Source organism: Bos indicus x Bos taurus, chromosome X, assembly GCF_003369695.1.
Source record: "Bos indicus x Bos taurus breed Angus x Brahman F1 hybrid chromosome X, Bos_hybrid_MaternalHap_v2.0, whole genome shotgun sequence".
Classification (NCBI taxonomy): Eukaryota; Metazoa; Chordata; class Mammalia; order Artiodactyla; family Bovidae; genus Bos; species Bos indicus x Bos taurus.
In genome coordinates this window covers 86,907,653-86,932,715 of record NC_040105.1, presented here as the reverse complement: position 1 = coordinate 86,932,715, position 25,063 = coordinate 86,907,653, and the positions used below count along the sequence as shown (strand labels likewise).

At 42.5% G+C, this 25,063-nt stretch overlaps 1 protein-coding gene across 1 annotated transcript in view; it reads right to left on the bottom strand.

Annotated features, from left to right (window-relative positions):
* Window positions 1–12,148: 12,148 nt before the first annotated feature.
* The window catches only part of GUCY2F (guanylate cyclase 2F, retinal), a 150,198-nt gene continuing 137,283 nt past the window's right edge, over window positions 12,149–25,063 (bottom strand). Inside the window, exon 20 of the mRNA XM_027535057.1 lies at window positions 12,149–14,443. The gene's annotated coding sequence lies outside the window, so the exon portion shown is untranslated. The remainder of the gene's footprint in view (window positions 14,444–25,063) is intronic.

The window sequence follows — 25,063 nt, the reverse complement described above, 5'->3', positions numbered from 1 at the left end:
CTCATTTCCAATAGCTTATGCTTGCCAATTTCCCCACCTGGGATCAGTCAACAAGATGTGCAATGTTTTGAGTGCTTACTATGTGCCCTCTGCTGTGCTGCACATGATAGAAAATAAAGGATAAAAAAGATGGGATGGGATATCATCCTCATTCTTAGAGAACTTACAAATAAATTCTACATACTTGGAACAAAGGACAGTTACATACTAAGCTGCATGCATTCAGAGATCAGAAAAGAAATGGAGTTACCTGAAAAGAAAGGCTTCATGGAAAATGAGGAACTGGAGTGAGACTGTATAGGAGGAGGTGCCTTTATACTTTCCCAAATCATAAACCATTTCTAAAGCAGGTGGTAACCTACATGAGATCATTTGTTTAAAACATGGTGTCCAATCACCTAGTTGGGATCTATATAGCTTTTTTCAAGTGTTATGACATTCATCCATTCAACAAATATTTATTGGCCACATTGGTCTAGGAGCTAAATGTACACCAATAAACAAGGCAAGAAAGTCCTGAAGAGTTCACTCTAACTGGGGAAAGACACAATAAGCATATATTCAAATAATTATGAAACAGGATGAGAGGATAGACAGTGACAGAGGGTCTGACTTTGTATAGAAAGAGCCAGGGAAGATCTCTCAGAGGAGATGACATCATTAAAAACCCAACACTAAAACTATTTCAGATGCTATTAATAATACAGGTTATTATTATTTAGACAGAGATATTATTATTTAGACATTATTATAGAGGGAGAGGCCAGGTGGATATCTGGGGAGAGATTATAGATTCGTTTCCCTGGCCTACCTTGCCTTGCATTGGCATCAGTAAGCCTTCACATTTCATCTGCTCCACTAATCCAGTGCACCTGCTTCTGAGTTAAAAAAAGAAAAAAAAGAAAAGAGCGATGGTGCTCCTTTGAGCTGGTGGATTCTAGTTACCAGCAAACATATTGGAAATTTTGATGGGAGTTGGGTGATCATTTTAACTAATGTCAACTTTAAAGTAATGCTTTAGTAATGCTTTTAAAGATATAAATGGCTTATTTTTGACCCAGGCATTTTCATAACCACCATATTTTTTATTTTTGCCAATCATTTAAAAATCAGAACTAAAACTATTTTAGACACTACTATTAATCCAACTATATTATTAGATTGATAATTTCTTTGATGAAAACAACTGGAAAATGTTTCCAAAACTTAAGCTCAAAAAAACCTTCTAACTTCTGTTTTGGTCTTGATAGTTTATTTTTAAGAGCATGTTATATGGACTTTACTCTGTGAGTCTTATGAAGGCTTCAGACCAAAAGCAATAAAATTCTGAACTGACCTAAATGCCTTCCTTCCCCATCTACCTCTCCAATTCCTTTCCATGCCAAATCCTCATAAATCCATGAAGCCTGCCCAACCAGTCTCATATAACGTTTGCTTCCTCAATAGACTATCCCAAGATGGGGACTTCTCTTACATGTTGTGCCACTCTACTGTACCTAGAAGAATGCTTTGCCTCCAGGTACTATATAAATGCTTATTTTTTGAGCAGCAAAATGTAAGGACTGATTGAGGTAAGCTTAGACAGAAGTCACAGTGCTATAGAAACTGTCTTTCCAAGTTCTTTGTTAGTAAATTCAGTGATACACCCTCTGAAAACTGGAGTCTTAGGGACAAAGGGAATGACTGACCCCATCAAAAAGGGTAGCTTCCTGGTCAGACACTGAGTCTCTGTATGGTAATCTCTCTGCCTAGGAAGCCAAGTCATCTTTTATATACACAGATTGCTGCAGAGATGTTCAATTTTCCTTCTGGGAAATGAAGAGGCACTTGTCTAGGAAATGGAGTGATCATATCAATATCCTATCTCTAACACAGGATTCAGTGTACTCCTAATTCTTTGGAGCAGTGTCTAAGTTGACTTGGGTATTTCATATAGAACTATCATTCATCATGAATGGAGAAAAATTTACCCTTTGATTAGATTGATGGAGGAGGGTACAGAGGTTGATGACAGAAGAAGTTTTGAGAGAACGGATTAGGTAATTGATAGACTATATGGATAAGGCATATGTTAAGTGATATGCTTCTGATGTGGGGCCTGGGAGAATGGTGACATCTTCCTTTACCTTAAGCACTGCCATCAGTTGTCAACTTTAAAGCTAAAAGACCAGCCAAGCATGTGTCTCTTCTCAAGTTACTGCCATCACCTCCGATGTTGGCCCCCAAGAAGGCTGCATTTAATGACTTCTCTACCATCCTCCTGTTTATTTGTTTGAAAGTTAAGCCTTGTTTAGGTATCATTGATTTATTGTGGGACTGTCAGGTGTGATTTATCAGTAGCTTGTTCATGGTGACCTTTAAAATACAACCATGTTATTGCAGCCATGATGTTTTCTCAGTATCAGAGAAATGATTCAGTTGACCTAGTCATGCTCTTATACAACTTACTAAATGCATGGGGGTTCTGTTTGGTCCTGTTTCATTAAAACTTGGTCACATATTAGCTAGACATTAATTAGCATTTACTCTGAAAGTTAATATGAACATTTTAATTAGTCAAAATATCCCTAACCAAATTTCTCCAACAGGGCTACAATGAATGGAATGAGTATGCCTACTGGAATATTTGGCAAGTTGCTATTTGCAAGAATGATTTTCATTCTTCGGGCTAGTCTGCTTTATTCTCAAAGGCAACTGCTTCTTGAATGAGAAATCTAATTTGGTAATGTGATTTTCTTTTCTGATTTTTTAAACCATGTTAACCTTTTTTTTTGTTTGTTTTTGCTTTTACTTAAGAGTAATAGGGTGTTTATCTTCTGCACAGGGAATTTTCTTGAGGGTATTTTGAAAAACAGGTCGATTAAGGGTCCACTGGGGCTCAACTGGTGAACCAGAAGAATGTCATAGTTTACTGATCCCTGCCAGCAGACATGATCTTCACCTTTAGTGGATTCAAATTAGAATTTTCCCAATAAACTTCCAGTATGGATCCAGATGTTGATATCTTCCCAAATGATATTGGGAAGAATGTAATTAAATTGATGAAGCTTGTACAAAGAGAAAGCTGGTGACAATATGATATTTTTTTTAATCTGTCATATTGGCAAGAGTTTTAAAGACTGATAAAAGTCAGTGGTGTGGGGTAACAGGCACTCACATACTCCACTGATGGGCATATATATGCCTTTTGGAGAGTAATTTGATGATATGGATTATGAATGCATGTATCATTTGATCCAGCAACTTCTTTTCTGACAGTTAGACTAAAGATATATTTACAAAATTTGGCAGAGGTATGGTACCACTATATTCACTGCAAAATTATTGTTTATCACTGAAAAAGCTGGAAGTGAATTAGTTTCCATTAACCAGTTGAATAAATGTTAGTATATCTTAATACAGAATACCATACCACAGTTACAAATAATAGAGTAAATCTTTTTGACTGCTTTGAAACATGCACAAATATTGAGGGTAGGAGGAGAAGGGGGCGACAGAGGATGAGATGGTTGGATGCCATCATCAACTCAATGGACGTGAGTTTGAGCAAACTCTGGGAGATAGTGAAGGACAGGGAAGCCTGGCATGCTACAGTCCATGGAATTGCAAAGAGTCAGACACAACTGAGCAACTGAACAATAACAACAAGGCATTTTTAAAAAGCAAGGTGCATTATAGTTTCCTTTGTTGTGCAGAAGCTTTTAAGTTTAATTAGGTCCCATTTGTTTATTTTTGCTTTTATTTCCAATATTCTGGGAGGTGGGTCATAGAGGATCCTGCTGTGATGTATGTTGGAGAGTGTTTTGCCTATGTTCTCCTCTAGGAGTTTTATAGTTTCTGGTCTTATGTTTAGATCTTTAATCCATTTTGAGTTTATTTTTGTGTATGGTCTTAGAAAGTGTTCTAGTTTCATTCTTTTACAAGTGGTTGATCAGTTTTCCCAGCACCACTTGTTAAAGAGATTGTCTTTAATCCATTGTATATTCTTGCCTCCTTTGTCAAAGATAAGGTGTCCATAGGTGCGTGGATTTATCTCTGGGCTTTCTATTTTTTCCATTGATCTATATTTCTGTCTTTGTGCCAGTACCATACTGTCTTGATGACTGTGGCTTTGTAGTAGAGCCTGAAGTCAGGCAAGTTGATTCCTCCAGTTCCATTCTTCTTTCTGAAGATCGCTTTGGCTATTCGAGGTTTTTTGTATTTCCATACAAATTGTGAAATTATTTGTTCTAGCTCTGTGAAGAATACCGTTGGTAGCTTGATAGGGATTGCATTGAATCTATAAATTGCTTTGGGTAGTATACTCATTTTCACTATGTTGATTCTTCCAATCCATGAACATGGTATTTTCTCCATCTATTAGTGTCCTCTTTGATTTATTTCACCAGTGTTTTATAGTTTTCTATATATAGGTCTTTAGTTTCTTTAGGTAGATATATTCCTAAGTATTTTATTCTTTTTGTTGCAATGGTGAATGGAATTATTTCCTTAATTTATCTTTCTATTTTTTCATTATTAGTGTATAGGAATGCAAGGGATTTCTGTGTGTTGATTTTATATACTGCAACTTTATTATATTCACTGGTTAGTTCTAGTAATTTTCTGGTGGAGTCTTTAGGGTTTTCTATGTAGAGGATCATGTCATATGCAAAGCTTCTGCACAACAAAGGAAACTATAAGCAAGGTGAAAAGACAGCCTTCAGAATGGAAGAAAATAATAGCAAATGAAGCAACTGACAAACAACTAATCTCAAAAATATACAAGCAACTCCTTAAGCTCAATTCCAGAAAAATAAATGACCCAATCAAAAAGTGGGCCAAAGAACTAAATAGACATTTCTCCAAAGAAGACATACAGATGGCTAACAAACACATGAAAAGATGCTCAACATCACTCATTATCAGAGAAATGAAAATCAAAACCACAATGAGGTACAATTTCATGCCAGTCAGAATGGCTGCAATCCAAAAGTATACAAGCAATAAATGCTGGAGAGGGTGTGGAGAAAAGGGAACCCTCTTACACTGTTGGTGGGAATGCAAACTAGTACAGCCACTATGGAGAACAGTGTGGAGATTCCTTAAAAAACTGGAAATAGAACTGCCTTACGACACAGCAATCCCACTGCTGGGCATACACACGGAGGAAACCAGAATTGAAAGAGACACGTGTACCCTAATGTTCATCACAGCACTGTTTATAATAGCCAGGACATGGAAGCAACCTAGATGTCCATCAGCAGATGAATGGATAAGAAAGCTGTGGTACATATACACAATGGAGTATTACTCAGCCATTAAAAAGAATACATTGAATCAGTTCTAATGAGGTGGATGAAACTGGAGCCTATTATACAGAGTGAAGTAAGCCAGGAAGAAAAACACCAATACAGTATACTAATGCATATATATGGAATTTAGAAAGATGGTAACAATAACCCTGTATATGAGACAGCAAAAGAGACACTGATGATGAACAGTCTTTTGGACTCTGTGGGAGAGGCAGAGGGTGGGATGATTTGGGAGAATGGCATTGAAACATGTATAATATATATGAAATGAGTTGCCAGTCCAGGTTCGATGCACGATACTGGATGCTTGGGGCTGGTGCACTGGGACAACCCAGAGGAATGGTACGGGGAGGGAGGAGGGAAGAGGGTTCAGGATGGGGAACATGTGTCTACCTGTGGTGGTTTCATGTTGATATATGGCAAAACCAATACAATATTGTAAAGTTAAAAAGTAAAATTTTTTTAAAAAAGCAAGTTGCAATATAGTATGTGTGCTAGTCAAGATTCTGCAGAGAAACAGAACAGGGTATATATGTATATGCACATCAAACACACACATATAAAGAAATTTGTTTTAGGGAATTGGCCTGATTGATTACAGAGCCTGAGAAATCCCAAGATCTGCAGACAGTAAGCTAGAGACCCAGAAGAGCCAATGGTGTATGTTCCTGCCCCAAAGCTGGAAAAGTTGAGATCCAAGAATGGCTGATGTTTCAGTTCAAGTCCAAAGGCTGGAAAAGAATTCTGAGAACAGAATCTTGGGCAACAATGATATTAAAAGATTTGGTTGAGGAAGAGGAGCCTGTAGAGAAGACTAAGAAAGAGTAATACTAACAGTAGTGGGAAGAAAAAAAAAAAAACAAGAATACTACCACAGAAGTCAAGAAAGAAGAAAGATTTAATTAAAAGGGAGTAGCAAACAGTATCAATGGCACAGAAAATGAAATTGTGTAGTAATTTAGATGTGTAAATTGAATTTGACAATTAAGAAAGGACCTCAAAGTAGTTTCAGCCAGATTGCAACAGGTTGTAATGGACTGAGGAGTTCATATGGCAGTGAGATAATAAATGCATATGATGATCAAAGACATGTTTTTTTGAGGATTTTTCATTGGCTTTTTAAAAATTTTTCCTGTTGTAATTAGAATGAGCCTTGGCCATCTTTAAATGGTAACTCCAGTATTCTTGCCTAGGAAATTCCATGGACAGAGGAGCCTGGTCATGGGGTCACAGTCCATGGGGTCACAAAAAAGTCAGACATGACTTAGCAACTAAACAACATCTTTAAATACTAAGGGTAAGGAACTAGGATACTGGGAAAGATGAAAGGTAGATTGGAGCAAGCAGAAAATAAGTGACAATTTCAGAGCACATGTGAGGGGGTAAAACACAGATCACAGGTTGAAGGGAAGAAGACAAGGATAAGTCTAGATGTATATTTGTCACCATGCCAAGGCAGAAAATTCGCGGTACTCCCTCTTCCATATGGCCTCTATTATTTTAGTGACAGAGGAAGCAAGCAATCTACTGTAAGAGTAAGGGGTTGATGAGGTAGAGAAGGAATCTGAGAGGTTAAAGTTTGAAATAGGCATTAAAGGGATGGGGAATATTACTGACTGAGACAGTATGGAGGGACTTCTAGATAGTGTTGTGGTTCTAGATTTTAAGATCAAGCTTTTATAGGAGCCCCAGTGTGGTTTTGTGATTATTTATTTCTAAGTTGAGCAACCTGGGCATAGAAGAAGAGATATGATGACCTGAAATATTAATACAACTTTATTCAATGAATAAAATTTGATAGACTACTGGAGAAAAATGAAGTCTCATAACCCAATCTGTTATCTGATCACTAAAAATGATATGGTTCACTCTATGCTCCTGTTGTGTTTGACACATAGCTGCACCATTTTTAGCCATGCCAGTCACATTCCAGCAACAGGATAGTGAAGGTGGGAATAAACAAATTTGGTTTTATAGGGTACCTTAAAATCTGCTGGCTGCTTTCATCTGTGACAAAGTGGATATTGTCACTATTTATGACTACCTCAGCTATATCAATTGCACATATGATTCTACCAAAGAAAAATTTAGTAGCACTGTCAAGGCAAATAACAAGAATCTTATCAATGATAAGAAGCCCATGTCCATCTTCTATGAGTTAGATATTGCCAACATCAACTGAAATGATGTTGGTGTTTAATATGTTGGGAAGTCCACTACATATTCTTGCTCTAGGAGAAGGCTGGAGCTTAGTTGAAGACTGGACATTTATCATTTCTTTCCCTTCTGCAGATATCCTCATGTTTATGAGGGAAGGGAACCATGAGAAGTATGATCACTGCCTAAATATTACCAACACTGCCTCCTGTACCACAAACTACTAGATACCCTGGTCAAAGGTATTTACCCCTAACACTGTAGGGATGATAAAGAAACTCATGATCATACCATTAATTCTACCTCGAAGGCTCCTGTTGATCATGATGTTGCTCAGATAATCACCCCTACAAACATTGACACCACTAAGGTTGTGGGCAACGTTGTGAGCTGAATGGGAATCTCACTGGCTTCTGAGTCTCTGCTCCTAACATGTTTCTCATAGATCTGACCTGCATTCTGGGGAAAGCAGAAAAATATGATGACATCCAGAAGGTATTAAGTCAGGCATTGGACAGCCCCTTGAAGGACATCCTGGCCTACACAGAGGACCAAGCTGTCTCTTGTGAGTTTAACAGTGATACCCAGGTGGTACAGTGGTAAAGAAAACACTTGCCAATGCAGGAGATACAAGAGATACAGGTTTGACCCCTGAGTGGGGAAGATCCCCTGGAGGATGGCATGGCAACCCACTCCAGTATTCTTGTCTGGAGAAATCTATGCACAGAGGAGCCTGGCAGGCTAGAGTCCACAGGGCCACAGAGAATCGGACACGACTGAGCACAGCAGCACAGCATAGTACCTATTCCCCTATCTTGGTTGCTTGGGCCAGCATTGCCCTTAACGACCATGTTGTCAAGCTCATTTACTGGTATGACAATAAATTTGGCTATAGGAACCACATTGTGGACCCTACCTTCACATGGGCTCAAAGGAGTAAGAGCCCTGAACCAAGTACTCCCGACAATAGCACAAGAGGAAGAGCAACACCCTGGGGAGTACTGTCGCAAATCTACTCCTCAGTATATTGAGACACTTCATCCTCAACACGATTCCCATCCCATGTTCCCTAGAAGAAAAATACCATCAACATAATACCCTATATTTGGCCAAGGAAAAAAATAAGATGGTTTGCTATGAGTACAATTTTAAAGCCAACTGCCAAAGAGTATGAGGCATTGTAAACAATAGGTTTAGTGCAGACATCATCTGGATATGGGGTAGAAATGGCCCTTAGCTCACAGCCTCCAGGCATGGCTGTTAAGGTCCTACGGGATACAGTGAGATACTTTCCCCTTTCCTTCTTTATGTCATTCTATGCCATATTTTTTCCCTCTACTCACCTACTCACGGGGGTTAAAGCTGGCTGTACATGTCTCTTTAGCCACTAGAACCTCTGCAGCTATGACATCATGAGTGTCACCTGTTAACTGAGGAGTCCTTGATATACATCAAAAGGTGTAAAACCTAGTTACTCTAACAAACTTAATAGAGGCAACTGGCCCCTTCAGGCAGAAGGAGGCTATTTCCCATGTAAACTCTGAATGCTACAGGGGAAGCTTTTTTACATATGCGTGTATAGAGGCAGGGGACTTCCTGTGGGCTCCAAGGGTGGTCTTGAGGTCTGGGGACCCTCAGGCCATATTTCTGTCCATGCTTTTATTTGTGCATCCATTAAGAACAGATCTGAGTATGACCTAAGAGGCATTGGCTCTGTGGGAGGTCTATAGCCAAGAACAAAACTCCTTCCCAAGTTGGAGTTTAGGAGACCCTGTGAGTATAACTTGGGAGGCCAAAGAAATGTGAGTCACATGTTAGAGGCTTTGGAGTTAGTCACCCAGGCTATGGGCTCTGGGGATCATGAAGATAATCCTTAAGTCCTCGAATAACTCCCCATTTGTCACTAGGCTCTATTCTTTGGGATTAAGCATGTGCCTGTCTATCTCTCTGTGTCTCTATCTCTGTGTGTCTGTCTGTGTCGCTTCTGTTGGAGGAAATGCTGTGTTCAAAAATATAGCTAGAACAGGAAGGAAATAAGTGGGAGTGCTGGAAGCTTGGGAGAGAGCCAGAAAAATGTAAGTTCGGGCTGATGAGGTCAAAACTACCAACTCTGGGAAGGGCTGGTTCCCAGCTTTCTTGTTTGCTTGCTCTCTGTACTCAGTGAGAGGGCTTAGGACAGAGAGCCTCTGTCAAACTCAAGAAGGCATAGAACCACAAACGCCCTTATACTTGTCTCTTTCAGATGAAGTTGCGTATTTGTTGAGCAAGAAGCAGCTTACATAGAAAGAAGTAATTTAGGATTCCTCTTAGAGAAGAAGACAAGACTTGGGTAAGCTATGGGCTTCTGCTGGTCTGAACTGCAAATATCTTTGGGCTTTTAGCACGGTGAAAGGAGGGGAGCTCCTGACAGGGGAGTGGGGAAAAGGAGGGGAGATTGTATGTTGTTAATTAGAAAAGAAGGAATGAGAAGAATGCCGCGCTTTAGTTGCAGCACTCCTTGTAGGTTGATGCCAAGCCACATGTAAAGTTTAACACGGGTATTTTCGAATTCATCCTTCTGCCCCACTGGAGCAGCTCCAGCTGTATGGGAAAGAAGCATATGTGGCAAAAGAATAAGGTTTTTCAGGCTTTGAGTTTCAAAAGGCCAAATAGAAGTGGAGATCTGGTCCTTTGGTCTTCTGAACACTAAAGATTGAAGGGTTTGTGGCTCTCTGGGGCTATATATCTCAGCCCAAGTAAGGGCCCTGTTTTTTCAGGTGTGACTGTAGGACAGGGAAAAAAAAGAAAGAAATCAGGTTGAGTGGGCCCTGTGAGGGGAGAATATCGCCTTTCTCAGGTACAAAGGCAGAGATAAGTGGCCATTTTTGGGTCTGCTAAGAATCCTTGGGTAGTTCACTGAAACTGTCGCTTAAGATTCCCAAATGGGACAATCTGCAAGTCTCCAAACAGAGAGAAGGTGTCTTCATACATTGAAACCTGCTAGATTCCTAGATCTTCTGTGGATAGAGGGAAGAGGGAAGATGCTTGACTGGATATGCCTTTGCCTTGGGAGAATATAAGGAATTTTAATGACTTCCTGTGTAAAGTCTTCAGGGGCCTTGTGTAGCCAGTATAAACAGGAGGGATTTCAGTTGATTGGATTTATGTTTCTGAAATCAGGAAACAGGCCAACATGGGCCTCTGTTTAACTCCATTCCATGGAATTGAAGTTGATATGCAAAGAGATGCTGCCTTGGATTTCATCCTATAATCAGTGGCTACTCTTACTGATTTTTATCTCAGCTACTTAAAAATATGTGTGTGTGTGTATATGTGTAAGTATATATATTTGTGTGTATGTGTTTGAAAGTGAAGGTGTGAGTTGCTCAGTTGTGTCTAACTCTTTGGCAGCCTATGGACTGTAGCCTGCCAGGTTCCTCTGTCCATGGGATTCTCCAGGCAAGAATACTGGAGTGGGTAGCCATTCCCATTCTCCAGGGAATCTTCTTGACCCAGGAATAAAACCCGGGTCTCCTGCATTTCAGGCAGATTCTTCACCATCTGAGCCATCAGGGAAGCCCAATAAGTGTTTACAGCTATTTACCTATCTATCTATCTAGTTGCCTCCATTCTCAGAGAGGTTGGGGACTGTAAGAGGGTCTGGCTTCCATGGTTGTAATGACCAAGTCACAGAAGGATCTCCTTCAAGCCTTAGACGATATTTATGTAAGGGGACCAAATGGTCTTTAACACCCATTTCAGAAGATCCCTTGTGTAAGAAATGCAAAGGTCATTCAGAAGCTTCTGTACTCCATTTGTTAGCCAAATCTCTAGAGCTTAGGCCACTTTATCTCACGCTCATTTCCACCTTGTCTTGTGCAAAGAATTTGACACTTAAAGTTATCCCTGGGTTCCACCTTGGACTTTGCCACCAGCTACCTGTATAAACTAAACAATTCACTAAATAAGAATAGCCACCATTGATTGAATATCCCCTATGCTAAGTACCTTACATAGATGATAACCTTTCATCCTCACAATAACCCTGGGAAGTAGAAACTATTATTTTCCTCACTTGAGGAGGATATTGTTCCTCAGTTGAGAAAACTGAAGTTTAGTAATTGATTTAAGATTAATAGTTCATCAGTGGAAAGTCGAAATTGAAATCTAGAACCATCTCCAAAGCCCATGGTCCTAAATACTACTGTAGACTGCTTCCATCCCCATATACACTGTACTCTTTGTGTCCTGGGTTCTTGTAAAATAGGAATAACATCTTGACTAATACCTCATCTGACTTCTTTACAAGGCATGTTTCAAGGACGAAGTGAAAGGATAGCTGAACATATATTGAGTGTTGTGGGTGAGGCATTGTTCTAGGGTTTGAATATTCAAAACTAAATCAAATGGGGTTCCTTCATTCTAGGAGATACCATCTGATACAAAATTGCCTTGAAAAACATAAAGCATTATGTGTGTGTATGTATGTGTTTAGTTGCTAAGTTTTGTCCAGCTGTTTGCGATCCCATGGACCATAGCCCGCCAGGCTCCTCTGTCCATGGGACTTCCCAGGAAAGAATACTGAAGTGGATTGCCGTTTCCTTCTCCAGAGGATCTTCTTGTCCCAGGGACCGAACCCAAACCCTCATCTCCTGCATTGTAGGAGGATTCTTTACCACTTGAGCCACATGGGCCTGAGGCATAAAGTATTATACAAGTGTGAATTTTGTATGATACAATTTTATTGCATGTACAGTGAAGGAAAACTAATAGCCATAGGTACAGAACAAGGTAGGGTAAAAATCCCACATGGCTTTCAGCTGCTCCCTACAAAACTTGGCAACTAGATGTTGCCAATCCCCCTTGAGAATGAGAGGGGAGGAAATAGGCAATAATTTGAAATATGACCATAATGTAATGTGACTGTTGCTTTTTCACAAGTATATTAGGACACGCACATCCAAGGAAATAGTGTCCCCTTTGGACTAGCACCTTGGGAGGCTAAATCCCTGTACATTTGTTGCAGTGATGTTGCCATTGCTCATAACATTTTTTGGAACTCCTCTTTAGTAATTGAATTCAGAGCCTGTGGCACATTCTTCTGAATATCTTCAGTGGTGATACATCTTTGTCCTTTGAGGGTGGATTTTATTTTAGAAAACAGCTAAAAGTCACTCAGAGTCAAGTCTAGAGAATATGGTGGTGATCAAGCTCAGTGATAGTTTTTAACTAAAAAACAACCCACTCCCTCTCTTCTCCATTCCTTTCCCCACCCTACTTCATTCTACCTGCCCTTTCTCCCTCTCTCCTGCCCTTCCTTCCAAGTATAACTGTGAAACCATTAAGACCATTTTTCTTGCGTGGTTCATAACCTAGTGCAAACAGGGATTAAATGGCTACTGCCAAGGTCGAAAGTTTAGGTAAGAGGTGAGCTAGGATTAGACCCCATGTCTCCTGCAAATCATAGCATGAAAAACTTCAGCTAACAGAGAAACTAAATGATGACAAAGGGGTCGAATTAACGGAAATAGATGAGCACAGGACCATAGGCTCTCCATTCCTATATTCATGCATGTGTGCTAAGTCACTAAGTCATATTTGACTCTGTGCAACCCTATGGAATGTACCCCACCAGGCTCCCCAATCTATGGGATTCTCCAGGCAAGAATACTTGAGTGGGTTGCCATTTCCTTCTCCCGGGGATCTTCCTGACCCCAGGGATTGAATCCACATTTCTTGTATCTCCTGCCTTGGCAGGCAGGTTCTTTACCACTAGCGCCACCTGGGAAGCCTCTCCATTCCTATAGGTCTTTCCAAAGCCCTTACAGAGAACATAAATATAGTGCTGCCTGATGGAAGCAAGAGGGCTGTGTGATTTGGTGCTTCTCTTCATGCAAATCCAACTGGGGATGGGCCTACATCTCTGGACATTGACTTTGCAAATAAGGTATAATTCGAAGGAGGTAAGAACTCTCTGGGCTTCCCAGGCAGCACAGTGGTAAAGAATCCAACTACAGTGCAGGAGACACAAGAGATGCGGATTTGATCCCTAGGTCAGGAAGATCCTCTAGAGGAGGGCACTGCAACCCACTCCAGTACTCCTGCCTGGAGAATCCCATGGACAGAGGAGCCTGGCGGGCTAGAGTCCATGAGGTCGCAAAGAGTTGGACACAAATGAGCATGCACACACACAAACTCTCTCAGAGGTGCTTTCCCTCAAGTATTGACCACCATCTAAAGAGCTGAACCTTGAATCCCAGAATTTCAGAACAGCCAAAGCCATTAAAAGAGGAGGTGGTTCCCTCATTTTGAATCCTAGGGCCCAGGGTAGGTGGGAGAAAGAAGCAGGGTGAAGAGGAGCCTGCTCCCAGATCACACAAGGAATGTATGGCTCCATCGGGGTTACAGCCCAGGTCCCTAGATTCCTACCACACCAGAGCTGTCTACAATGAACACCTGCCCTTTCCTGGGCCTCCTCTGGCCAGCAGTTGTTGGCAGAAATGCCCAGCTTGTCATTCAGTGTCCCCTGGAGGCTTTTTGAAGTGGATCCCAGGCTAGTTTCCTCTTGCTCTTCATACAAGAAGCTCCTGTATTTCTCAGGGGAGGAGAGAGAAATGTCAGAATCCTGTGCCCTTTGCAGCTTCTCCCCTCAGAGAGGCAGCTTTTCCCCTTCAGAGGATAAGTGATCCCCTTGGGAACCCAGGGGCATTGCTTTTAAGCCCAGGCAGCCAGCATCCATTCCATACCACCTTGAGTTTGTATTTGCTTTTGAATCCCCAAGATGAACTATCAGAGAAAGTACTCCACCAGTTATGTCTCCATGGGGCCTAGAGCACGTGGTCTTGATTAGAAGGAGCCAGAGCACAACATATTTCCCTCTGTGAAGGTCTGAATGCAACTTGAAATCCAGCCAATGTTGTTCTCGCAGCCAATGCCTGGCTTCCAGCTGCTGCTGGAATTTTCCAAGTTCAAGGAGATGATACCTGGAAGGGTAGCTGGAGACGTAGAAGGCTGGGCTAGGGAGGAAAAGAACCACAGGAGGACTGTAGTTAGAAGAGTTCTACATGATGGTTTCACCCCCACCCACCTCCCCCCCATCCCAACTCCAAACCCCAACCCATGTGATAACCAACCCATCTTAGTGGGTGGCTCCATGGTGAGCATCGCTGGATACTAGGTCAGTGCTCACCTCATATACAAAGTCTTCCCAGACTCTTCTGGCTCACCTGGAAGCTTCCATTGCCTCTCAGCTCTTTCAGCAAGAATGAGGTTGCTTCCAATTCTCTCCACCATTATACCCAGTTTTTCTATCTCTCATGTGTCTGCTGCTTCCTCCCCAGTTCTATTGTAAGATTCTTGAGCTCAGAACCTATCCCCTCCTTCTTTGCACCAGCCACCATGCCTCTTTCAGTGAAAGCCCGGTGGGTGATCGATCACAGAGGAGAGTCTGGACAAGGCACAGAAGCACAAACAGCCCTCCCAGCTTTTGCTGATGTTTTCCATCCAGGTTTGCACCCTGACCTGCACAGCTGCACCAGGCAGGAGGAACTAGAGGAAAGGCCAGCCTCTGCAGGAACCACCAGAGAGAAAGCAGGTGGAGGACAGGTGATTGCTGTGGTGGGGTGTGGCAGTGAGGTCAGGCAAGTCAGGAAATGAGGAAGAACATTAACAAGAGGAACCTAATACCCCTATTTTTATCTAGGGATTACTTTGCCTGGAAGAACATCTGTGCAAGAGCAGTGGAGTTAAGAAGACTCTAGCTTCTTTAATGCTGAGGTTTGCTATTCCAGATGTGAGCCCAAGAGCTCTTATTTGGGTCCATCTCAGAGGCCAAGCCAAGCTTTGCTGCTGTGGCTGTTTCTGCGTGTGTGTGTGGGAGGGGTGCTAAGGAGGAGAGGTTAGAAAAGCCCAGAACCTTATGGATCGGTGTGTGTGTGTGTGTGTCTAGATATTTACACTTTCTTTTGTTTTCACAGTATGTCCCAGCTTGGATGCTGCTAGACAAACTAATGCTCCCATCACCCCTTCTCAGAAATGTTACTAGCAGGTCCCAATCCACACAGCTTTCACCATCAGTAAGATGGCATGAGAATCATAGGTTGACTGCCACATGCTAAGTGGAAACACATGGCATATCATTCAAACAAGAATCCACATTTTCTCTAAGATGCAGAGCATTTATAGAAAGGGAGCCCCAAGCCACATGCAGAGAACTGAAAATAAGCCATAAGGAAGCACAAGCTGGAATCAAGATTGCCGGGAGAAATATCAATAACTTCAGATATGCAGATGACACCACCCTTATGGCAGAAAGTGAAGAGAAACTAAAAAGCCTCTTGATGAAGGTGAAAGACGAGAGTGAAAAGTTGGCTTAAAGCTCAACATTCAGAAAACGAAGATCATGGCATCTGGTCCCATCACTTCATGGGAAATAGATGGGGAAACGGTGGAAACAGTGTCAGACTTTATTTTGGGGGGCTCCAAAATCACTGCAGATAGTGATTGCAGCCATAAAATTAAAAGACGCTTACTCCTTGGAAGGAAAGTTATGACTAACCTCGATAGCATATTAAAAAATAGAGATATCACTTTGCCAACAAAGGTCCGTCTAGTCAAAGCTATGGTTTTTCCAGTAGTCATGTATGGATGTGAGAGTTGGATAAAGAAAGCTGAGCACCGAAGAATTGATGCTTTTGAACCATGGTGCTGGAGAAGACTCTTGAGAGTCCCTTGGACTGCAAGGAGATCCAACCAGTCCATCCTAAAGGAGATCACTCCTGGGTGTTCATTAGAAGTACTGATGCTGAAGCTGAAACTCCAATACTTTGGCCACCTCATGCGAAGAGTTGACTCATTGGAAAAGACCCTGATGCTGGGAGGGATTGGGGGCAGAAGGAGAACAGGACGACAGAGGATGAGATGGCTGGATGGCATCACCAACTCGATGCACATGATTTTGGGTGATCCGGGAGTTGGTGATGGACAGGGAGGCCTGGCATGCTGCGATTCATGGGGTTGCAAAGAGTCAGACACAACTGAGCAACTGAACTGAACTGAACAAACAAGGTGGAGAAAGTGGCCGCTTTCTGGTTTGGTTTTTTCTTTAGCGATGCCAAGAATCTCTAAAGTATCCAGGAAATGAAGAAATGCTCTGAATCTTGAGGACTCCTGTAGGACTACTCAGAAATAGGGAGAATGAAGATGGTTCTGAACACTTCCTGGGCATGTGTCACACACCTCAGGGGATCCCCTTCCTAGTTCTTATTAGCCTGGCCTGTCATTCCATCAGACTGGGGCTCTGAGCTGTCCAAAATGCACGCAGATTCTCCATCAAATAGAGAAGGTGACCACATCTCAGAGGATTTCCTTTTTGTATACCCCATAGTGCCTCACCCAGGACAGCCCGCTCATTATCAACTACATCATCACCCACAAACCAAGAGGTCATTAGCATGAGGAATAGAAGTCAACCAAAGAGGAGCACTTACAAACAATAATTAAGGGTATTTCTCAAGACATTTTAAAAATAGGGGTGCTGTGACATCTGTCTGAGGTGGTTTAAATACAACTCAGTTTTTCAAAGTCATTGCCCTCTTTCATTCATTCTGTTTTGCTCACTTGTTTATTTCAGACACTTTCAGTCTGAAAGTGGCTTTGTTGACAGTGCTTATAAAAGAAGGAAAGCAACATAAGGAGCAATTTCAAGTGTGTACTGTTCGCCCTGGCTTCAGGAATCCCTAGAGTTTGAGCCTATCTCAGTGAGTGGGTTGAAGGGGGTTGGGATGAGGGTCACCTTTAGGTGGGTCTCTATAAATCTTCATGTATCTTTTTTCTTTGGAAAGAAATAGACACAATTTATAGAGACATGCCCATGTGCCGGCGCGCACACACACACACACACACACACACACAGCCTTCTCAAACAGACTACTACCGGGAAGCTAAATAGTGGAAATATGCCCTTATCGTGCAGGGCACGAGGTTAAGGAAGCCAAGTTTAAGTTTTTCTAAATAAAATAGTTTTTAAATGATAGCATTAATCATAGAATTTCAGAGCTGAAAGGGATCTAAGGGAAAAACCCACACCTGCTCCACCTCCCCTGCCCTCAGGTCTTCAGAGAATGTGTTTATTTCATCTCTAACCATTGAAGATGTACCTGCTACTTCCTTTCAGTGACACCACAACCAACACAGTTCTTCATCACGTAGGCCTTAAAGTCTCCCCTGCTGTATTGTGTGGTGGATCGTGAATTGCTGGAGTCTGGTGTTTTTCCTGAAACCTCAATGAGATATCAGAGCTCCACAAAGCTGCTCCAGAGGAAGAAGACTGTGGCTGGCCCCAAGGTGGAGCCCGATAGCAATTTGGGCCAATAGGAAGAACAGTGGGACTTGAAGAAATCCAGGGTTCCATGCCTGGGTTGGGGTACTAACCTACATGAAGGAAATTACCTAAGTCTTTCTTTACATCCACTTGGATTCTGTGACTTCATAGCTGTTATGTTTCCTTGGAACTGTCCTAAAGTCCTTTTGTGTATGTTTAGATAGCAGGAAAATGCATACCAGGGTAGGGAGAGCCTGCCTGGTTCTTAAGTTCCTGCCATAGTTCCAAAGCTCCAAATTAACCATGTACACACATCCTTGTTGCCTAGCTATGTGCAGATATGGTCCCAACACGGCTCATTGTCATGGCCCAGAAACATTCAGAGGCAAGGTTTACTCCCTTTTATTTCATTTCGCCTTCCCTACCCGCTACTCTCTCTCTCTCATTTCTCTCTGCCCATCTCCCTTTCTCATTTTTTCACTCTTTCTATTTAATTTCAGCACCTCTTTTAGGATATGAAACTAAGGCAATTCTTGGAGGGCCACTCTGCATTGAGCATGGCTGCATGGAAACTAGTGTACTCACTTGGCTGCAATGACTCCTGCGTGGCACAGAGCTGCCTGGCCTGAGGCCTGGTCACCTGACTTGTCAAGTCAGGGAAGCCCTGTCGTTCCATTGCACTCTGCCCTCCATTGCTCTGACTCTGCTGGTGGCAGAGCTCAGTGGTTGGCCTTGTGTACTTTGGCAAGGCAGTGTGGTTGTAGTAGGCCCTGATGAGGTTTTCCTCAAGCCACTGTACAGTCCACTGGGAGACTGTGGATAGCCGAACCTAGCTGAGAATTCACTTCCTCTTCAGATTTCGTCAAGAAGGTGTAAAATGTTCAATGACTTCCTTAGACATTGGAAGGAATACAGCTGTTGTCAGGCTCAGAATACTCACCAAGGGAGGCTTTCCAAAAAGGGAAGTTTTCCTAGGTTAATGAAAGGCAGTTAACTGAGCAGTCTAGGGAAGAAGCAAAGCTTGGTGGAGGCAATTAGCCAGAATGGGTTATAGGCATTCCCCATTTCTACTGACAACAGCACAAAAGGAAATGCTCTGAAACGGCAGCACATGGGCTTTAGGGGAACTTTAAAGGGACAGCCTGGATTGTTGGCAGACAATGGCCCAGGCTGAGAGGAAGACACAGACAGCTGCTCCAGAGTAGATCTTTGGCAGTTTGAGGGTTAGATGTGCATACCTGGCATGGCATGTAGAAACCACTTTCTGATGTAACATTTGGGACCTCTGATCAAGATAACAAGCTGAATGAGTTAGTTCATGGGGCCCAGCCAGATGAGACATCTTTTTGTCTATTCTTAGGTATGGATCTAACAGAAGCAGAAGATATTGAGAAGAGGTGGCAAGAATACACAGAAGAACTGTACAAAAAAGATCTTCATGATTATCATGATGGTGTGATCACTCACCAAGAGCCAGACATCTTGGAATGTAAAGTCAAGTGGGCCTTAGGAAGCATCACTACGAACAAAGTTAGTGGAGATGATGGAATTCCAGTTGAGCTATTTCAAATCCTAAAAAATGATACTGTCAAAGTGTTGCACTCAATATGCCAGCAAATTTGGAAAACTCATCAGTGGCCACAGGACTGGAAAAGATCAGTTTTCATTCCAATCCCAAAGAAAGGCAATGCCAAAGAATGCTCAAACTACCGCACAATTGCACTCATTTCACACGCTAGTAAAGTGATGCTCAAAGTTCTCCAAGCCAGACTTCAGCAATACGTGAACCATGAACTTCCAGATGTTCAAGCTGGTTTTAGAAAAGGTAGAGGAACCAGAGATCAAATCGCCAACATCTGCTGGATCATTAAAAAAGCAAGAGAGTTCCAGAAAAACATCTATTTCTGCTTTATTGATTATGCCAAAGCCTTTGACTGTGTAGATCACAATAAACTGTGGAAAATTCTGAAAGAGATGGGAATACCAGACCACCTGACCTGTCTCTTGAGAAACCTGTATGCAGGTCAGGGAGCAACAGTTAGAACTGGACATGGAACAACAGACTGGTTCCAAATAGGGAAAGGGATATGTCAAGGCTGTATATTGTCACCCTGCTTATTTAACTTACATGCAGAGTACATCATGAGAAACGCTGGGCTGGAAGAAGCACAAGCTGGAATCAAGATTGCTGGGAGAAATATCAATAACTTCAGATATGCAGATGACACCACCCTTATGGCAGAAAGTGAAGAACTATAGAGCCTCTTGATGAAAGTGAAAGTGGAGAGTGAAAAAGTTGGCTTAAAACTCAACATTCAAAAAAAAAAAAAAAAAACTCAACATTCAGAAAATTAAGATCATGGCATCTGGTCCCATCACTTCATGGCAAGTAGATGGGGAAACAGTGGAAACAGTGGCTGACTTTATTCTTTTGGGCTCCAAAATCACTGCAGATGGTGATTGCAGCCATGAAATTAAAAGACGCTTACTCCTTGGAAGGAAAGTTAGGACCAACCTAGACAGCATATTCAAAAGCAGAGACATTACTTTGCCAACAAAGGTCCGTCTAGTCAAGGCTATGGTTTTTCCAGTAGTCATGTATGGATGTGAGAGTTGGACTATAAAGAAAGCTGAGCACCAAAGAATTGATGCTTTTGAACTGTGGTGTTGGAGAAGACTCTTGAGAGTCCCATGGAATGCAAGGAGATCCCACAAGTTCATCCTAAAGGAAATCAGTCCTGAATATTCATTGGAAGGACTGATGCTAAAGCTGAAGCTCCAATACTTTGGCCACCTGATTCAAATAACTGACTCATTGGAAAAGACTCTGATGCTGAGAAAGATTGAAGGTGGGTGGAGAAGGGAACGACAGAGGATGAGATGGTTGGATGGCATCCCCAACTCGATGGGCATGAGTTTGAGTAAGCTCTGGGAGTTGGTGATGGACAAGCCTGGCGTGCTGCAGTCCATGGGGTCACAAAGTGTCAGACACAACTGAGCAACTGAACTGAAACTGAGGACATAAAACTGAAAAATTCCTTTCTCCTAAGGAAGATTTAAGGGCAAATACACTAAATGATCTGCAAAATGGCTTTTAGCTCAAGGGGTTGCCCAATATCAGCATCTGCTCAACTAGAACGCAATTAACACATAAGCCTAATCTGAGAAATTGGGAACTTTCTCTCCCAGCATTGCTCTGTCTTTCTGGATGGGGGAGCAGCTTCAGTAAGAGCTAAAGATGAGGTTTCTTCTTACCTGAAACAGGAATCTTAGCAGGTCAGGTGTCCTCAGGTTGTTGTGATCTTCACAAACCCTGGGCACTTGCTCCCCAACCTGTATTACATGTCTCATCCATGTTGTCATTCATCTATTCCCCCACATGTGACAGGCCAGACCATTTCCCCTGTCACCTCTTTCTTTACCTACTCTTTATTTTCTAACTATATATGATTGATATATACATTAGTCAGGATAAGATCAGCTATGAGACAATAACAAATAGACTCTGGCATCTCAATGACTTGGCACAACTAAGTTCATATCATATGGACATAAAATCTGATGAGAGTCGTCAGGCATTCTTCTCCAACTTGGGCAACTTGAGAATCCAAGCTCTTTTCATTTTGTGACGGCAACATCTCAACATGAGTCTCCAAAGCTCTCTACGACAGGGGAAGACAGGGCTGAAGATTCCCGTGAACTATTTTAAGGACCAGTCTAGTGAGCAGTTTCCATCATTTCTTCTGTATCCATTGACAAAAAAAGCAGTCACATGGGTGCCATCTAACTGCAGGAAGGGTGGGAGATGTAACCTTACTGTGAGCCCCAAAAGAGGAAAATTAAACAGGATTTGGTAAATACAAAACATTGTCTCTACCAGTGTTTATGTCTGTAGTTTTGTGCCTCTTTATTCTTGGGGCTTCTTTGATAGCTCATCTGGTAAAGAATCTGCCTGCCATGCAGCAGACGCCAGTTTGATTCCTGGGTCAGGAAGATCCCCTTGAAAAGGGATAGGCTACCCAATCCAGTATTCTTGGGCTTCCCTGTTGGCTCAGAAGGTAAATAATCCAACTGCAATGTGGGAGACCTGGGTTTGATCCCTGGGTTGGGAAGATCCCCTGGAGGAGGGCATGGCAACCCAGTCCAGTATTCTTGCCTGGAGAATCCCCATGGACAGAGGAGCCTGGTGGGCTATAGTCCGTGGGGTTACAAAGAGTCGAACACAACTGAGTGACTAAGCACAGCACAGCACAGCAAAGCAAAGCATTCATCTTGGAGTTTTGCCCATAGAGAAGTACCTTACCTCCTGATCCACACACATGCAAGGGTGGATATAACTAGATATGGTGGACATGAACCTTATCACAAAGCTAATGTAATAGGTAGAGCATGGCATCAATAAGGTCACAGTAGCATATGAAACTAATCTGTGCCTCTTTCTCTAATGGTAAACTGGGGGTGTAATGCTTATCTTACACTACTGTCAGGATTAAAATATGCCATATTTGAAAGTTGCTAAGAGAGTAGAACTCGGAGAAGGCAATGGCACCCCACTCCAGTACTCTTCCCTGGAAAATCCCATGGATGGAAGAGCCTGGTGGGCTGCAGTCCATGGGGTCGCGAAGAGTCAGACATAACTGAGCGACTTCACTTTCACAAAGTTTTCACTTTCATGCATTGGAGAAGGAAATGGCAACCCACTCCAGTGTTCTTGCCTGGAGAATCCCAGGGATGGGGGAGCCTGGTGGGCTGCCGTCTATGGGGTCACACAGAGTCGGACACGACTGAAGCAACCTAGCAGCAGCAGCAGCAGCAGCAGCAAGAGAGTAGATCTTAAAAGTTCTCATCACAAGAAAAAATTTTGTGAGTACGTCAAGGCTGTATATTGTCACCCTGCTTATTTAGCTTATATGCAGAGTACATCATGAGAAACGCTGGGCTGGAAGAAGCACAAGCTGGAATTAAGATTGCCGGGAGAAATATCAATAACCTCAGATATGCAGATGACAGCACCCTTATGGCAGAAAGTGAAGAGGAACTAAAAAGCCTCTTGATGAAAGTGAAAGAGGAGAGTGAAAAAGTTGGCTTAAAGCTCAACATTCAGAAAATGAAGGTCATGGCATCTGGTCCCATCACTTCATGGGAAATATATGGGGAAACAGTGGAAACAATGTCAGACTTTATTTTTTTGGGCTCCAAAATCACTGAAGATGGTGATTGCAGCCATGAAATTAAAAGACGCTTACTCCTTGGAAGGAAAGTTATGACCAACCTAGATAGCATATTCAAAAGCAGAGATATTACTTTGCCAACAAAGGTCCGTCTAGTCAAGGCTATGGTTTTTCCAGTGGTCATGTATGGATGCGAGAGTTGGACTGTGAAGAAAGCTGAGTGCTGAAGAAATGATGCTTTTGAACTGTGGTGTTGGAGAAGACTCTTGAGAGTCCCTTGGACTGCAAGGAGATCCAACCAGTCCATTCTAAAGGAGATCAGTCCTGGGTGTTAATTGGAAGGACTGATGCTAAAGCTGAAACTCCAGTAATGTGGCCACCTCATGCAAAGATTTCACTCATTGGAAAAGACTGATGCTGGGAGGGATTGGGGGCAGGAGGAGAAGGGGACAACAGAGGATGAGATGGCTGGATGGCATCACCGACTCGATGGACATGAGTTTGAGTAAACTCCGGGAGATGGTGATGGACAGGGAAGCCTGGCGTGCTATGATTCGTGGGGTCGCAAAGAGTAGGACACGACTGAGCGACTGAACTGACTAACTGACTGACTGTGTATGGTGATGGATGTTAACTAGATTTATTGTGGTGATCACTTCATAATACATGCAAATATTGATCATTATGTTGTATACCTGAAACTAATATAATGTATGACAATTATACCCTGATATAAAATTAATTATTTTTTAAAACACCATATGCCAGATATAGGTAAGAAACAGATACACTTGTGATCTTCGCTTTGCCCTAGTGAAGATGCATATTCCCCAAAGTGGTTTCAGAAGCTTTCAGCCTGGCTTCCCCAGGATGCAGTGTGGCCTAGAGCATCTTACAGTGAGCTCTTCTCTATGTAGGCTGAAGATGGCTGCCTGCCTGTCATTGGCAGCCTGGGTATATAGATATTTCACCTCCCTAAAGATACTGGCTTGTTTTCTGATAGGCATGCCTAGCTAAGAAGATTATCCAACTATGCCCAACAGGGCAGTAAGGGTTTCATTAAATAGCAAAAGAGAGCTCCACAGAGTTACTTTAAGGAATTGCAATACGTTTGCGCATGCTCAGTTGCTTCAGCCGTGTCCAACTCTTTGTGACCCTATGTACTGCAGCCCAGCAGGCTCCTCTGTCCATGGGGATTCTCCAGGCAAGAATATTGGAGTGGGTTGCCGTGCCCTCTTCCCCGACCCAGGGATCAAACCTGTGTCTCCTGCATTGCAGACGAATTCTTTACCACTGAGCCACCAGGGAAGCCCAAGGGATTGCAGTAACTACCATTTATTGAATGCTACTTTATCTGTATGTTCTCATCTAATGTACATAAGCATCCTCCCAAATTTAAAACTGTAGGAAACCAAAGTTCAGAAGGGTTAAGAAAATTGCTCAAAGGTCATGCAACTAATAAGTGACAGATATGGGGTGTGAATTCAGGTCTGTCTAGCCCACAGTGCTGCTTGGTGGGGGTACAGAGTGAGGGGGAGAGAATGCTTGGAAGAGTGGGCCCTTCTGCATCAACCACGTTTTTTCCTTCCAATGCTCTGGCTCTTTCCTCTGTTTGAACTCCCCCTTTCTCTCCTCCTTTTGACCTTGATACTGCAGCTACAGCAATATCTAATGGAGGACAGCAATTATGTTTAGAAGCAGCCTCCGGACCATAGATACATCCACTCTGAAAGGGTTTCTGGATCAAGGGCAATCTTGTTTATGACAAATGGACAAATTGGTCTATTAGAGAAAAAGCATATAGCTAGAGAGCCATGGACAATCAGTGAAGTGACCTAGGGTTCTTGCTAACAGACCCTAGTGTGAAGCACTCCTTGGTGATATTCATGTAATATAATGCACAGCTGTAGGGAAAACACAGTCCTGAGCTAATCTTGCCGAACCAGTGACCAGACAGGGAAGAGGGAACAGGGTGAACCGGAACAGGGTAAGAAGATCTCCACCATCAATAAACTTGCTGGTAAAAAAGGAATGAGCTACCAGAAAAGACTTCATCAACCTCAGATGAAGCAGCAGCCATAGAGTAAACAGAGACCCTCTTGGGTGTGGGGTGGGGTTGTGTGAGGAGGACGACAAAGTTACAT